Source organism: Giraffa tippelskirchi, chromosome 11 (assembly GCF_054371585.1).
Source record: "Giraffa tippelskirchi isolate mGirTip1 chromosome 11, T2T-mGirTip1v1.2.pri, whole genome shotgun sequence".
Lineage (NCBI taxonomy): Eukaryota > Metazoa > Chordata > Mammalia > Artiodactyla > Giraffidae > Giraffa > Giraffa tippelskirchi.
Genome location: NC_137285.1, coordinates 129,990,247 through 130,005,875, shown reverse-complemented (window position 1 = coordinate 130,005,875; position 15,629 = coordinate 129,990,247). Strand labels below are relative to the sequence as shown.

General features: G+C 41.5%; 1 protein-coding gene and 1 long non-coding RNA gene across 3 annotated transcripts in view; one reads left to right on the top strand and one right to left on the bottom strand.

Moving 5' to 3' along the window:
• The window catches only part of METTL15 (methyltransferase 15, mitochondrial 12S rRNA N4-cytidine), a 375,213-nt gene that overhangs the window by 53,211 nt on the left and 306,373 nt on the right, over positions 1-15,629 (bottom strand). The gene's annotated exons all lie outside the window — the stretch shown is intronic.
• On the top strand, positions 1,521-8,746 carry LOC145526849 (uncharacterized). The gene is made up of 4 exons (XR_014069235.1): positions 1,521-2,741; positions 4,126-4,775; positions 5,690-5,864; positions 8,405-8,746. It is a non-coding gene; the product is annotated as an uncharacterized LOC145526849 (long non-coding RNA).

The following is a 15,629-nucleotide window of genomic DNA, read 5'->3' as shown; positions in this document are numbered from 1 at the left end:
AATATACAAACAGCTCATGCAGCTCAATATCAAAACAATCAAACAATCCAATCAAAAAATCAGCAGAAGATCTAAATAGACATTTCTCCAGAGAAGACATACAGATGGCCAGTAGGCATATAAAGATACTCAACATCACTAATTGTTAGAGAAACACAAATCAAAACTACATGAAGTATCACCTCACACCAGTCAGAATGGCTATCCTCAAAAAATCTGAAGTGAAGTGAAGTGAAATTTGCTCAGTCGTGTCCGACTCTTTGGGACTCCATGGACTATACAGTCCATGAAATTCTCCAGGCCAGAATACTGGAGTGGGCAGCCTTTCCCTTCTCCAGGGGATCTTCCCAACCCAGGGATCAAACCAGGTCTCCCGCATTGCAGGCGGATTCTTTACCAGCTGAGCCACAAGGGAAGATGGAGAAGGTGTGGAGAAAAGGGAAGCTTCTTGCACTGTTGGTGGCAATGTAAACTGATACAACCACTATGGAGGCAGTATGGAAGTTCCTTAAAAAACTAAATACAGAGCTACTATATGACTCAGCAATCCCACTACTGGGCATATTCATTGAGAAAACATAAGACACATGTACCCTGATGTTCATGGTAGCACGAATAATATTTTTATCATAGTGTTTGCTGTGAATCGAGCTGTGTCCTTAAATTCACATGTCAAAGCTGTAACACACAATGTGACTGTATTTGGAGATATGGCTTTTTGAAGGTAATTAAGGAGAGATGAGTCATAAGAGTAAGATCCTAATCCCATTGGTTTGGGGGCCTTATCAGAAGATGAAGAGAGAAAGTGAAGTCTCCCTCTCCATGCACATGAGCCGAGGAAAGGCTGTGTGAAGACCACGGTGAGAAGGCCACCAGCAACAAGCCAGGATGTGGGCCCTCACCTGAGCCTTCACATGCTGGCACCCTGAGCTCAGACTAGAAGCCTAGACTAGAAGTGAAATCTGTGGTGTACACCGCCCAGTCTATGGAATTTTGTTATGACAGCCCAAACTGACTAAGATGGTGTTGTCAGGGGAGAACCAAATTAAAATTTGTATAGCAAACACATATCACATGTTAAGTGTTCAGTAAAGTTACGTTTAAATCTTTCCTACTTTCTACTCTCTCTCTGCTCTGTAACCCTCCCATCCAGATATTTGCCCAACATGTATTAGAGTTTCCAACAAGATAACTTATTCTGCCCCCACCTCTTCTCATTCCCCCTTGATCTTGATGTTCCCATCCGCACCCTAACAACTGGTCTGAATTTCTGAATGTTCCCTCTTCTTGGTCACTTGGTTTTTATGTCCTTAATGCTGGATGCACTTAATCTTGACTAATGAATTTGTCATTGGTAAGAAAAGGCCTCCAGTACCTTAGAACAGTGCCTGGCACATAGTGAACCCTGTAAATGTAGCTATTGTCATTGTTACTACCCAGCATTCTGACATCATAATTAAACTATTTTTCTTTTATTTTCTAGCATTCAATAAGAGTAGGCCTAGTTAGTTCAAATAAACAGCTGAAACAAGAATGCCTATGGCCCTTTGGTGTGTGTGGGGGGAGTGGGGGTGGGCAGATAAGGAGAGAGAATTTCTCTTTAGGTTGTTAGATATCATATACCAGTCCAAACTAAATACCAAGGACTCAGAACCAGAGCAAAGGAAAATCTGAAAAGAATCTAAGAATAGTCCCTGTCTAGGCCCTAGCTTATTCCTCCATTTGCCTGGAAGAGATAGAAAAGGCATCAGAGATACCTAAGACTCATGAACAGGTGGAACACTAACCTGGGACACAGGACCAACAGTAGAAGTGGTCAGGAGACCCTAAGGCAGCACCCCGAACTCTTTAGAAACTCCTTGCTAAGTACCTTGGGGAAATCCTAGTTGATGTCTTGGGTCGGGTCTCACCTTCTGTGTCTCTCATATCTCCACTCAGAACTATTGTGTGCCCAATAAGAAGAGCAGGGGGTTCTGTTAAAAAAAGCAGTGAATGTGCAGGTGGGAGCCATCAGAGACACTGTCAGTATCATTATGAATGTGCCTGTGATATTGTGAAGCCTAGAGAAACAGAGCTGGGATGAAGAGTGATGAGCAGATCCCCAAAGGGAATATCCCGAGACTGGATGAAGAAGGGGACAGGGGAGGTAGCAAAGGAGCTGGAGACCCCAGTGAGAGCACTCCACAGGGAGCTAGGGTTGAAAGCCAAGCAGGTTGAGTATCCCCTGGGGCATTTCTTCTCCACAGTTCTCAGTGTATCAGGGGGGCAGCGGGCCTTTGAAGTGCACTGGAGAGGCAGTATTACCTATATGTTAGGAAGCTGCTTCTGACACTAGACTGCTGAAGTTCATATCTCAGTCCTGCTATTTATTAGCTGCATTATCTTCAGCAAATTACTCAAGTTATGCATTGATTTCTTTGTATATAAAAGGAGGCTAAAATTGCTACAGAACTAACAGGGTTGTCTGTGAGAATTAAATAAAGAACAGGTAAAGTACTTAGGGCTTCCCAGGTGGCTCAGTGGTAAAGAACTCACCTGCCAAGGCAGGAGACGGGAGTTCGATCGCTGGGTCAGGAATATCCACTGGAGAAGGGAATGGCTGCCCACTCCAGTATTCCTGCCTGAAGAATTCCATGGACAGAGGCGCCTGGTGATCTACAGTCCGTGGGGTCACAAAGAGTTGGACACTACTGAGTGACTGAGCACAAGCACGAAGCACTTGGAATTATCCCAGATTTAGAGTAAGTACTTAGTATGTATGTATGTATATACTGTTATTATTTTATCATCACCATAAATAAGCATATAAATCCCGCTAAATACTAGCAAGGAGGAAAAGCTAATTAAAAATAAGATCTATAATCTTGCTCTTATTCAGACTCTCAGTTCTATCATCTAGAACTCTTGTTTAAATATGTACCAATGTGTCATTTTGATACAGCTTACAAAAATAATAAATACCAATTGTTATATACCTATTCAATACCAAGTACTAGGTTTATATACATTATGACATTTAATCTTTATAAGTCTAAAAAGAAACACTATTACCATCTCCTCTATAGCAGCCTTCAGGAAATTATAAATCACAGCCCAAATCCAGCCCAGACTATTTCATAAACAAAGTCTTTATTAGAACATAGTCATTTACATATCATCTATGGCTATGTTCATGCTACGGTAGCAGTTATTAGATGAGACAGTAATTTTCAGAAAAAGTCTTCCGACCCCTCCTCCAAAGCAATGAAGACACTGAGACTCAGAAATAAATCTTGAGTCTTGGACTGCATAGCTAGCTTCAGAGAAAAGATTCAAACCCAAGTTGACCTGGGTTCAAGCTCAGACTTCCAACCACTATTATACAGTCTCCAAAATTATTGGTCTTCATGTAAAGACCAAGAGAAAGTCTCTGAGGCTTGATGAAATAAGCACATGCAACTATGAACATCAATTAGTCACATAAACATCTGACATCAGGCCCATGAGTCAGCAGCATTTCCTGCCATTGCTATTCATCAGATAAGTTGGCTACCTTCAGTCTTCTTGTCAAATGCCAGGCAGTGTGCAGTGAGCTCAAAGCACATAGCTCCCATTGTGCCCACTGTATTGAGCCACTTCTCAAGAACCCTGAGATTCCAGAGAGGTACCTTGTCTAAGATCCACCACTAGGAAGTAAAAGGTCCACAATTCCAACAGAGATTAGAATGTTGCCAAAGCACATGTTTAAACTCCTCAGGTAGGTATAATTCATCTCCTAGCTCTACCTGAAATTGCTTACGTGATCACTCATATACAGAATGCAGGAGAAAGTGAGGGCTCCTGATGACACGTAGCAGCCACAGCTTCCAGGCATCAGAATAGTGAAGACAGCTTCCTCCCTTGCCCTCTGCTGATGATGCTATTTGATGGAGTGCTTGAGACCAGTGATTACTCACTCTTGAAAGCAATCATTTTCTCCTTCATCCTTCAATGACCAGCAGCAGGGGTGCCTAGGGCTGAGAGAGCTTGCAGCCAAGGGTGAAAAAAAAAAAAAACTTTCAAAATCCAGGGAGCTCAAATGAACACCTCTTGAGAAAATATATTTCAGAATTAAACGTTTAATGCTGGGTTTTCACTTCCTAACAGCAATGGGCTGTGGAAACAAGTGCCAAAGAGCAGGAGGAGACACGCAGCGACCCTCGCCAATAACAGAAAATTATTTGTTGCTTCCCAAAGTGGTATTTGAGCCCAGCGGGCTGCACTTAAGATGTGACTGGATAATGGCTGTGTGACACACCCCTCTAATGGAGCTGTCACACAGGCTCTGCACGGGAGCCTGAGCTGTGGCTTCGAAGAATCTCCTCCACTCCCAGGCTTTGGCTTCTGCTGCTCTGGGCCAGGATGGAAGGGGATCCTCCTGGCCTCTTTGGTGACTTTGGGGGATGTCATGCTCAGGTGCCAGGAAGACATACCCCTCTCATTTGAAGTGTGGACAAAGATCTATGCATCCGGGAGTGGTGAATGTTGCAAACGGGACCCAGGATTTCCTCCTTCTTTCTGAAACCGCCGCAAGGTGAAAAGCTTACAACCAAGAAAGCACATCCACAGTCTCTTTGTAGCTTTCAAATCAGAATTTCTCACAGCTTGAAAATTGGAATTCAAAAATCTTAAATCTCAAAACAAGGATGAAGACGTGAAACAATAATGGTTGCAAAGCCAGACCACTGATTGTAATAGTACCTTGCTCATTCTGCTCTGGGGGACGCTCTGCTAAAATCAAAGGGCTACACTGAGAGGTATGCTAGAGCCAGCTGGTTAAGTTTTCAGGAATTCGGCAAGCTGATAAAAACAGCCATTATTAAAAATGGTACTATATAAATTTATAACTAAGTAATATTAAAAACAAAGCCAATACATTGTCAAAACCCATCACTCCTAATGAATGATTTTACTACATTTCAATGTTATATATGTTCTTAAGGTTATTTATATCTACTTCAGCTGCGACGTGGAAATACTATGTAATGGTACATTGCAGTCATCCCTGCCCAGCTCCACATTCCATGTCATCATGTTGGTAACTTAAAATCAGCCGTGGTGGGAACAGTCACAGCATGGAAATCAGGAAAGGCTACAAGTCAGGGCTTGATTTATTGTTTTGCTGACTATCTAGGCTTAAGAACGTAATGGAGAAAATGTTAATAATGCAGATTACACTTTAAAACACATACTGTCTATAATTGTTTGAGGAAATAATCTTCCTGTAATCAAAACCTTTATCCAACTCAGCAAATAAGCTGTACACATCACTAGCAAATTAGTAAAGCTCCAACATACATTTTCATTTCTTCAGTTTTGTCTTACTAGCTAATGTAAATGAAAATATCAGGCAACATCCATGTTAGAACTAACTACACTCATTCTTAAATTGCAATAGTAGTTTGGGTAAGGATAAAAGAATTCAGCAAAAACCATCAAAAACACTCTGTGAGAATCAGTTCACTACACAGACTTTACGATAAAGATTGTACACTACTTGTAATGTAATATATGACAGTAAATTCTTTAATGAATTTAGAAACATGTATATTTCTATATTTATAAGATGGTATGGAAAAACACAAACTTTTTGGCCAACCCAGTATGCACACATTTCTGTTAGAGCTGGCAGTTAAACATTTACTGTCATGTCACTGATTACGTTTTTCAGAAAGAGAAACTTACCCACAAAGACTAGTTACAAAGAAGAATGAGAATACTTTAAGGCCATTTCATTCATCTCAAATAGAGGCTTGAGAATATGCACCTAAAAATGGGAAAAGAGACTGGAGGGAAACTGGATGGAACCTACATCAGACTTATCATAAAGCCTTCTTGTGTGCAAGGTAGGCAGAATGCAAGACTCTACAAGGATAACTATAAATAAAATCTCAGGGCCCAACTGAGAGGGCTCTGGAGAAAGCCAACACTCAGAGAAAAGGAAGCTAATAGGAATTTACAAAGGTTCCTCCATTTTTGGCCTCTAAGATGTCATTTCTCTCTTAGGATTCTGCCGCTTCTACATGCTTTGTCATTTTGGGTGATCTGGCTTTTCCTCCTGTTTGTCCTACAGAACATTTATGCACTGTATACCCTGTGAGGGCAGAGGTTATATCTGTCTTATTCATCTTGTTGACCCTAGAGTCTGGCATAGCCATGACATATAGCAAGCATTAACAAACACTTATTTAAATAGTCAATATTTCAAACAAAATGGAAGCGTGACTCATTTTTTATTCTTAGTTCAACTGATCATGGCTGACATGTGCACACACAAGAGAAATAAGCAAACGTTTAAAGAGTAGAGCTCACAGACCACAAGTTTACATTCCTGTAGTAGGTAATAAGAATGCTTGCTGAAAACACAAACTCGGTTTAGTTTTCTTACCTTGTCTGAGCCTCAACCATATGGCCTCCTTTGGCAGGGTCCATATTGCTTTCTTCTTCTTAGGAGCTAACTGGGTCTAATTTTCTTCTTACAAGTCAAAGGCAAATCAAAACCCAAACTCTTTTCCATTTTAAGGCATCCATGGGCTCCTGGGGACTCCCAAGAATTTGAAACTCATTTGTAAAGTAGCAGTGACAGCATATTGAACTTTCTTCGAGTTATCATTTCACTTAACTCTTCATAGTTCCTGGAGAATGAATGAATGTCAGGTGGTAACCATGAGTATCCAGGAATAGAACAAGGCCAAGAATGCAAGAAATGGTTCCAGGTGTCCCAAACATCAAAAGCAGGGAAACCAGATCTGTTGGCAAATTTGAGACAAGGAAAAGTTGGAGACAAATACAAGAGACTCTGGGGGTAGGCAGACACTGAAAGGTAGTCAACACAGACAACAGAGACCGAAGTAAATCAAGAGAGGCAAGATAATGACCATGATTGAGGCCATAAACCCATCTAATATTTGTCTCCTATTGGCCCTGTTTGAATGATAGGGTGAAAGATTGTCAAATTTAAAGGCACAAAGTCATGGTAGGTACAGAGTCCTGCATTACCATATCTGAGAGTAGTCTTTAGATTTATAGGTTTATGATGAAAAAAAAAGAGCTTGAATTAAAATATAGATAGTTAATATTTTTACCAAGGCAAGAGGAAGGTAATTTCCTCACAAGATAGTATGTCTTTAAGTTCAATGACTACAGGTTCTAGATTTTCCCAGAAGTCCTATTCTTCATCTAACTAAAGTTTTAAGGTCACAGATCTAGGTCTAAATTAATAAAATTATAAATTTATAGCTCAGATATAGAGAGTGGTCATGGTAATAAACAGGTAAAGAATAAAACAACTTTGAAAAGAAAATTTAGGATCAGGATGTAGTGTGCATTATTAAAGAGACCAACAGCATATAATAACCGAGTCTTCATGGAGTCAATTACCTTTGGATGCATTTTAAAATGGAAAATAAAATTGAAAGCTAACAGCAGCTTGAGGTTAATTGTCAACAAATTCCATAAGAAGAGCTGAAAATCTTAAAATAATAATATATTTTAAAGTGGAGTTCAAGAATCATGTGTGAGGTTGAGATGAACATGGAAATCTATGAGGGGCTGTTAGTGGGAAATGGTCTCAGGATTCACCCTCCAAAGTGATAAAAATGTGATGGGCCTTCTTGTCATATACAGCAACCTCAACCTTACAGGCCTTTAAGCAAAAAATGAACACATTTTTGCCAGGGAGGCTACAGAGGATATTTTTATATTAAATGAATTGAGAAATGAAGGCTGTTATACAGAGTTCATTCAGGCCAACTCGTAATTGCTTTAAAAGATTATTGTGGCAGTAGGTAAAGAAAAATTTGGAATGTGGTCATATTTAAAGAAATTGGAATAAAAAGTTTTTCTCTATTTGTTGAAGTTCAAGGGATCTGAGAAGCACAAGTTTGGGGATTTTGGTCTCAGGTAGGCTGTCACTAGTGTGACTAAGCTCTCAGCTACCCTCCCTGTCTGTTTCTCTGTCTCTTGCATCTCCTCTACCTGGCTTCCTCTTAACACCATACTCGGCTTGCCCACAGTTTCTGCTTTGTCATAGCTTTAACTTACTCATAACTTGGCTCACTCATGTCTATCCTAGCCTTCACTACGCTCCCACTGCTCACAAAACGATTTGTTCTATAGCACAGTCGAGTCCAGGAAGGGAATTGATTATCCCATAAAAAATCACTGTTTGGTTGAGCTTCCAGCACTAAGCTATATCACAGACCACCAGTTAGCTGAAGGTTTGCCTACACTTGGGTAAGATCCTTACATCTGCTCCAGCAGCGGTGTCCAGAGTAGAATGAGGTCATGTGGTGAAGAACACAACAGCCCAGAGTTTGCCACTCCACATACTCAGTAGACAGTATGTTTTGTTGTTGTTGTTTTTGTGTGTGCTTTTTTTTTTTAGGAATGAATGCTGGGCATCCTGATTAACCCATTTAGAAGAGTGGGCAGGAAGAAAATGGAATAAAGTCTGCCTCAACTCTTCAGTCTATAATTCTGACAACTGGAAGTTAGTACGCAAGGAAGATGAATACAAACACCCCACAGCCTAGCTCCAAAGGCAAACTGGTAGACGATATAAAGTAAGAATTCTGGTAGTCCTGTTAGAGGCACCCCTGTCGCCTTACCCACCTTCTGGGTCATTTTGACAGCAGCTAAGCACTAAGAAAGGGAGGTTTCGCCCATGAATGATAGAGAGCATTCCCTTTCCCAGGGACTGAAATAAAAAGAATAATCCAAGCCCGCAGCCTGATGTGTCTGTCTGGGTTATATCCCAGTGTGAAGAGGGGACAATGGGTTGGACCTGGCACATGCTCTCACGCTGAGACTGTAAGCCAGGAACATTTTCCTAGAAAGCAACCCAGTGGGGAGCCTCTGTGAGAAAGTGAAATATAAATTATTCATTTCCTTTCCTTTGTCTACTACCCCCAACAAGCCTGGCTCTGCAGAGGCAAACAGAATGCAGAAGAGGGTATGAAGACAAGGCTCCTGCACGAAGTTCAGCTGAAGCTACCTACTTCCCAAAGAGCACTCGTGCCCCAGAGGATGGCAGGCAGCCTGGCTGGCAGCGGGAGGAGAGGAGGAGAGGACTGCCACTGGTCTGAGACACAGGCTCACATGTCCCTAACTCATCTGCTCCCTGCATGGATGCACATGCGTGCTCAGTCGTGTCCAACTCTTTGCAGCCCCATGGATTGTAGACCACTGGCTCCTCTGCCCATGGGATTTTCCAGGCAAGAATACTGGAGTGGGTTGCCATGCCCTTCTCCAGGGGATCTTCCCATCCCAGGGATCAAATTCGCGTCTCCTGTGGCTCCTGCATTGGTAGTCAGAATCTTTACCGCTGAGCCACTGGGGAAGCCCCCCTGCATGGGCACATCTCTCCAATTCTGTGGACCTCAGTTGTATTAGCTGTAAAGAGAGAGTCATCTAAGGGTATCCTGGAAGAACTGGTTCTTGGAAAAGCACATGGTCAAGACTGGTTCCCTCCTGAGCAGCCAGCCTCCCTGGCTCCATGGAATTCTCTAAGTACAAGAAAATACTGAGTAGAGAGAATTGCAACCTTGGGAGCCCCCCAAAAGAGCCCTCTTCATAGAGCCTAATGCTAAAGGGAGTGGAGAAATTCACTCTGGAAGAGTGACCGCTGCCTGCAAGAGATCCGAACCCACAGTGGCGTCACAGCTGCAGGGGGCATGGCGGCATCAGACCACAGAAGAAGAGCATTTTTCAACAGTAAACCACGTGCTTCTGACAGAAGCAATCTAGGTAGTACCCAGGCCCTGTGATCTGACTGATCATTTTGTCCAGGTCTCTATTCTGTATTTAAAAGCAGGCCTGGACTCCTTGGACTGAGTAAATCAAATTCTTGGATGATTTATGAAGGAAAATCTCAGATCAATCCAGTGATTAGTCTGAATATTAAAAAAGAATAAGAAGTGACCTTATTCTCACCACCAAGTTGGGTTAAGAGGATCATACAAGTTTCACTAGACGATTCAGAGTTTTAATCAAGGCAGCCTTAATATGTCCACCTACTTTGAGAGCCTCCAGACCTGACTGCAGTCCCTAAAAGAAAGTACAACTGCTACATTACCTGCAGACCTCTTGTTAACCCAGCTCTAGTCCATTCACCTCCGGCTATCAAAACAATCTGTCTAAATAAGACCTAGGGCCAGGATGGAAGACCTCCACCCCTTAGTCTTCCATATCACCAGCTAGTCAGTTTGCTTTACAATCTCTGTTAGATACAAGGCACTCATTCTGAGTCCCAGGAGGGTCAATGATCAAATACTACACTTCCAACAGTGTATAGGAGTCTCAGATTGTATTGTCACAACAAACCACTTATCCTCATTGACACGTTCATGTAAAGTTCACCCTTCACTGCCTGGCCAGACCCTCCAAACAGGGAATTTCTGAGTCAAAAGCATTTTCGAATATGAGCTTTTCTCAGAAAAATGTAGTACTTGCCTGAACTTTCACATCATCTGCTCTTCTCTTGGTGCAAGACCTAGCAGGCTGCATCATCCTTGAATGCCTACAGACTAGACTGGGAATCTCACAGTTTTATCTCTTAGTAACCTGCCATCTACTTTAAGACTGTCAGCCTGTTTGCGAGTATTCTGCCAGAAACCTGGATTTTGCTGCTCAGGTCACCTTCAACTATCTTTAGGAGCTAACTTTCTCACATCCACACATATATCCAGCTTCATGAATATCTATTTATTTCTACAATATTTTGAAGGGGCTTGCTTACGTTTTTCAACTGTGGGCTTAGTGACTTGTTTTCCAGAGGCATTTGTAGCATCTAATTTTCTTGCTATTTTCCTAGAAATGCTTCTAACATGTAGTTTTAGGGAAAAAACTTCATAAACTCTTTTAAAAAGTAATATAAATGCGTTATTTAAAATAAACCAAATTGTCAAATCATACTTGCTCTGATACCTAACAGGAGTATTATCAATATGCTTTGCAAACCATAAAACGTAATAAAAAATTTTGGTTATGTTTTGAAGACAAGAGAATTATGATTGAAAACTATAAATTATTGAGAACTTATCACAAAGGAGTAGAATAGGATGAGAAAAATGGAAATAAATATTTATAAAATATATCCCTAATAATCTTCCCTGGTGGCTCAGACAGTAAAGAATCTGCTGCAATGCAGGAGACCTGGGTTTGATCCCTGGGTCGGGAAGATCCCCTGGAGAAGGGAATGGTAACCCACTCCAGTATTCTTACCTGGATAATTTCATGGACAGAGGAGCCTAGCAGGCTACAGTCTATGGGGTTGCAAAGAGTCAGACACAACTGAGTGACTAACACAACACAACATCCCTAATAATTTGGAAAGCACACAAAGCTATGGTAGTTTATTCCATAAAAGCAAAAGCATCCATTCATATATGCATACAGATATGTGTATGTGTGTATATACACATGTATGTGTGTGCATTTGTCTACGTAATGGACCATATCTGCCCTGGAACTCGCTGCTATTGGGGAGGACAGAAAAGGAGACAAGTGACACAGGCTCCTAGAATCTTCCATAGTAGAGGGGAGGCACTGAAGAGAAGATGTCAATTCTGCCCTGGGGTGCGGGAATGGGAAAAAGGAAAGGGTGTGGTATTAAAACTTCAGAAAAGGTGATGCAGAGAAGTTGAGTCCTGAACAAAACATTTGTTCTCACTAAACAGACATAGATGGAAGGCAAACACCCTACTGGAGTATAGTCTGTAATTAGATGAATTAGTAGGCCAGGTCAAGGAACAAGATAAGTTTGATGATGCAAAAGCGAAATTACAAAGTCTCTATATCATTCTTTGTCTTTTGAAAAATCTTGTATTCAAATATCTCAGGTGACATTCTGAGTCCTGATTTTGATTGGTCCATAGTTGCAACCCCAAATACCATGTTGAGAGGGATTCTGGGATCTCTTTGGAGCTCCAGGAAGAAAAAAGCTATGATTACTCATACCGTGAACATGTGCAGGTTTACCATGAATGCTGGAGCGGAGCACGGCAGAACATCTGTCCACCATCGAGCATTGCAGGTTAGACCCATAATAAATATTCCTTGACTGGTGAACAGAAAAACAATGTCATCCAATTTGTTCACCCTGGAAACAGGAAGTCCTAACTATCCAGGATTGGTTTAACCGACAGCATGTGCTACTGCAATTTCAACTGCATTCTCCCAGGTGATTAGTTAGTTTCATGACTTGTTGGTGGCACTGTCACCATTTTCCAGGTACTCGGGAATAACCGAAATTCAAGACCAACATCCAACATTCTCTCCAGAAAAGTCTATTAAAATATCAAATGGAAAGAAATTCCTAGGTAACCTATATACTGAACAGTGGTGTCTGTGTAACACACAAACATGGGAACTTCACAGCCATTTCAGAACTATCTCATTTCACTGAACACCATTCACATCACTTGCATCCAGTAGCACTACATGCTTTTCCTGGAGGAATTTTAGGCTGCATGCTCCTTCCCGATTTAAATCTCAGAGCATTTTTTTTTTTTTTACTTGTCTGCTTCTTCATTCATTTATCCCCCTACATTTACTTAAAACCTATGACATGCCAGACTCTCTGATCTAGCAGGTAAACAGATCTAGAGTCTACCCTCTTGGAGCTCACAGACTAAAGGGAAAAATAGACTTTTTTTTAAAGCATGTTTTCCACTGAATGCTTCATGTCCAGACTTCTCAAAGGCCCATGTCAGCTACAACTTCACAAGGATTTCTTGCTCGTCCTTCCTCTTTCAACTACAAAGAGAATTTACTTCATTTTGCTGGCACTTGCCACGGTTTTTGTTTTCTCTCCTCTTTAATATCTCTGCAACATTTTCTTGCTTTCTAGCCCTTGGAGTCACATCCTGTCTCTCCATGAGACTCTCTTTTCAGATAGTCCTCTAAGGGCCTTTCTCTGCATGTGGTTTATTGTTATCACATCATCACCATCATCATCACAGGCTTGATATAGACAAATATCAAGAACTTGACCTAAGATAGAGCTGGGATGTCAAGGAACAGAAGTAAGCAGGAAGAGGAAGAGTATAATGCTTTTAATATTTGGATTGGCCTAAAACATCATAATCCCAGAATTTACTGGAGATGTTAGAGACTAAACTCAACTCTCAAAAGAGAATGAAGCAATGATGTAATAATCACATTTTCTATTTTCTGTATCTGATGCTTTAACAAGTGGAGCTTTGCTGACTGAAGAGGGATCTTCCCTCCCAGAATTACCCAACTCCTAGCAACAGTAAATGACTGGCCTACAAGCACAATTTTCATATGCAAACCAACCAATTCAGAGCCCTTCCCTCCCGCCACCTCTTTTGTCAAACTCTCTCACTTAGGGCCACAATCTCCCTGCCCTAACCACCCCAGATTCAAGTAACAGATAACTAGGCACAGCTCCAATGCTCCACAGACCACCAAAATTATTCAGAGTACCAATCCTAAATCTGTTTACCTGTCTTGCCCACGCCTTGCCATAGAAACTACAACAAAAGCTCTTGCCCACATTTTCTGCTCATACTCTCTGCCTCTTGACCAATCCTAGTGCTTCTCCATATGAACCCCATGGCATGACCTGACCTTTCCTCTTGGGATCTGTGAGTAAAGCAAGTTATTTTTTCAATGGTGTCTGTCTGCTGATTTTTGGCTTTGCCATCTTTGAATTACAATAAAATACGTATTTTGAAACCAATGGTTCTTGAACCAAGCTGCTTTCCTTCGACTTTTTCAATTTGGAATGACCCAGAGGTTCCCAGGTAGCACCAGTGGTAAAGAACCCATCTGCCAATGAAGGAGACAGAAGAGATGCAAGTTCAATCCCTGGGTTGGGAAAATCTCGTGAGGACATGGCAACCCACACCAGTACTGTTGCCTGGAGAATCCCATGGACAGAGTCTGGCAGGCTATGATTTATAGGGTTGCAAAGAGCCCCAGAGTTTGCTATAGCCCTTGGGTTACTTCTTAAAAAAAACAAAACACAAATGTCTCTGGGTTACCCAGTAAGAACGGGTTTTGTTGTGGCCATGAGAATGTGCCTGTCAGATCTCTGACTGTAGGAAGTACGATGGACTGGTGGTCTAGGTGTTGTATTCTGAATTCCATCAATCCATTTGCATGGAGGCCCATGGGATACCCCCAGCCAATGACTGAAGTCTGAACAAAGCAGAGACATTAAAGCAGGCCCATGCATAGGAGACAAGGGATTCTCCTGACAGCTTTGGTTTGAGGACTCCCTGATTGCCTTGCCTAACTCTCATTGGGATAACACTGCAGTCTAAGATGCTTCCACCACTTTCCTACCTTCTCACTTTCCTTTACCCAACATCCAACATGTATTATATTCTGCAAGTTTAACCAGCTTCCCAACTTTCTCTCAGTTGTTTCTCCCAATAAGAGTCTTACTCATCTAATTCTGTATTTGTATCTGCTTCTTAGATGAGCTGAAATAAACACATGCAGAACCAGTAAGGACTGGAATGATTCCAGAATAGCCCACATTTTGTTGCCTCATCATGAAGAGATGGACTATGCAAAATAAATGATTAGCTCCCATTAGAGAGTCAATCAATTAGCCTAGAGTGAATTAAATTTTGGTCAACAAGGCATTTGGAATTTTCCACATGTATAAACTTTTCATTCTTGGGGGCATAGAAAAACTCCTGTGTCGAAGTCTATTCTTAATGTTGAAGTCTTTCAGAAAAATGAAAGAGAGAGAGAAAGGAAGAAAGAAGAAAGAAATATTAACTCCAACAAAATCAAAAGCATGAGGTTATCCAGGTGGTCCAAGGATTTAATTTCCAATGTCAACACTGAGTAATGGGCTCAGAATCCAATCAGCCACTGATTAGGCTCTGACCCATGCATTTTTAGTAACAGCAAGTGTCCCAGACATACCTTTTATTTCCCTGGACCAAATTTCTCCTGCCACCATCAGGACAGAGGCTGCTTGATTGAGGTGATATCAACATGGAATTTATTCCCCAACCAGGAGTAGTGCACAGAAGGTAAACCAAGTCTCAGCATGCCAGCAGAAGCCTCAGTTTCCTTCTAAGCTTCCCATCCAACTATTTCTATTAAGGTCATCACTCTTATTTGCTTGGTTTTTTTGGTTTTGTATCATTAATTTCAAATTAGGAGGCAATGTGCATTACTATATCACAATTCCACCTTGGTCACAGCTGGTTAGGCCAGAGAGAGTCAGCTTTTTCACATTTGGCCAACATGTAGACCAACTAGAAGGCTGTGAGATGGGCTTACTCAAAAGTTCTGTCATGAGGATGAAAATGACAAACCATACCAATCAGATCTTCTCACTCGCAACTCTGAATGTAGGATGGAGAGGTAAGTTTTTAGTCAAAAAAAGAAGAAATGTGTGCAAGAAAGGACAGATCATGAAGTGCTGGAGTCTGGGGAAGAGGCAGAGGGAATCAGCTGTTAGAACAACACTAATCCTCAGGGACATTTTGGTTCTCAAGCTCCTGTTGCATGTAGCCTGGTTGTAGGATGATTCCCACATTGCCTTAGGCCTTAGCACAGTCAATAACTTATTGTATTCTTAGTGGTGGTGTTTCAGTCACCAAGTCATGTCCGACTCTTGC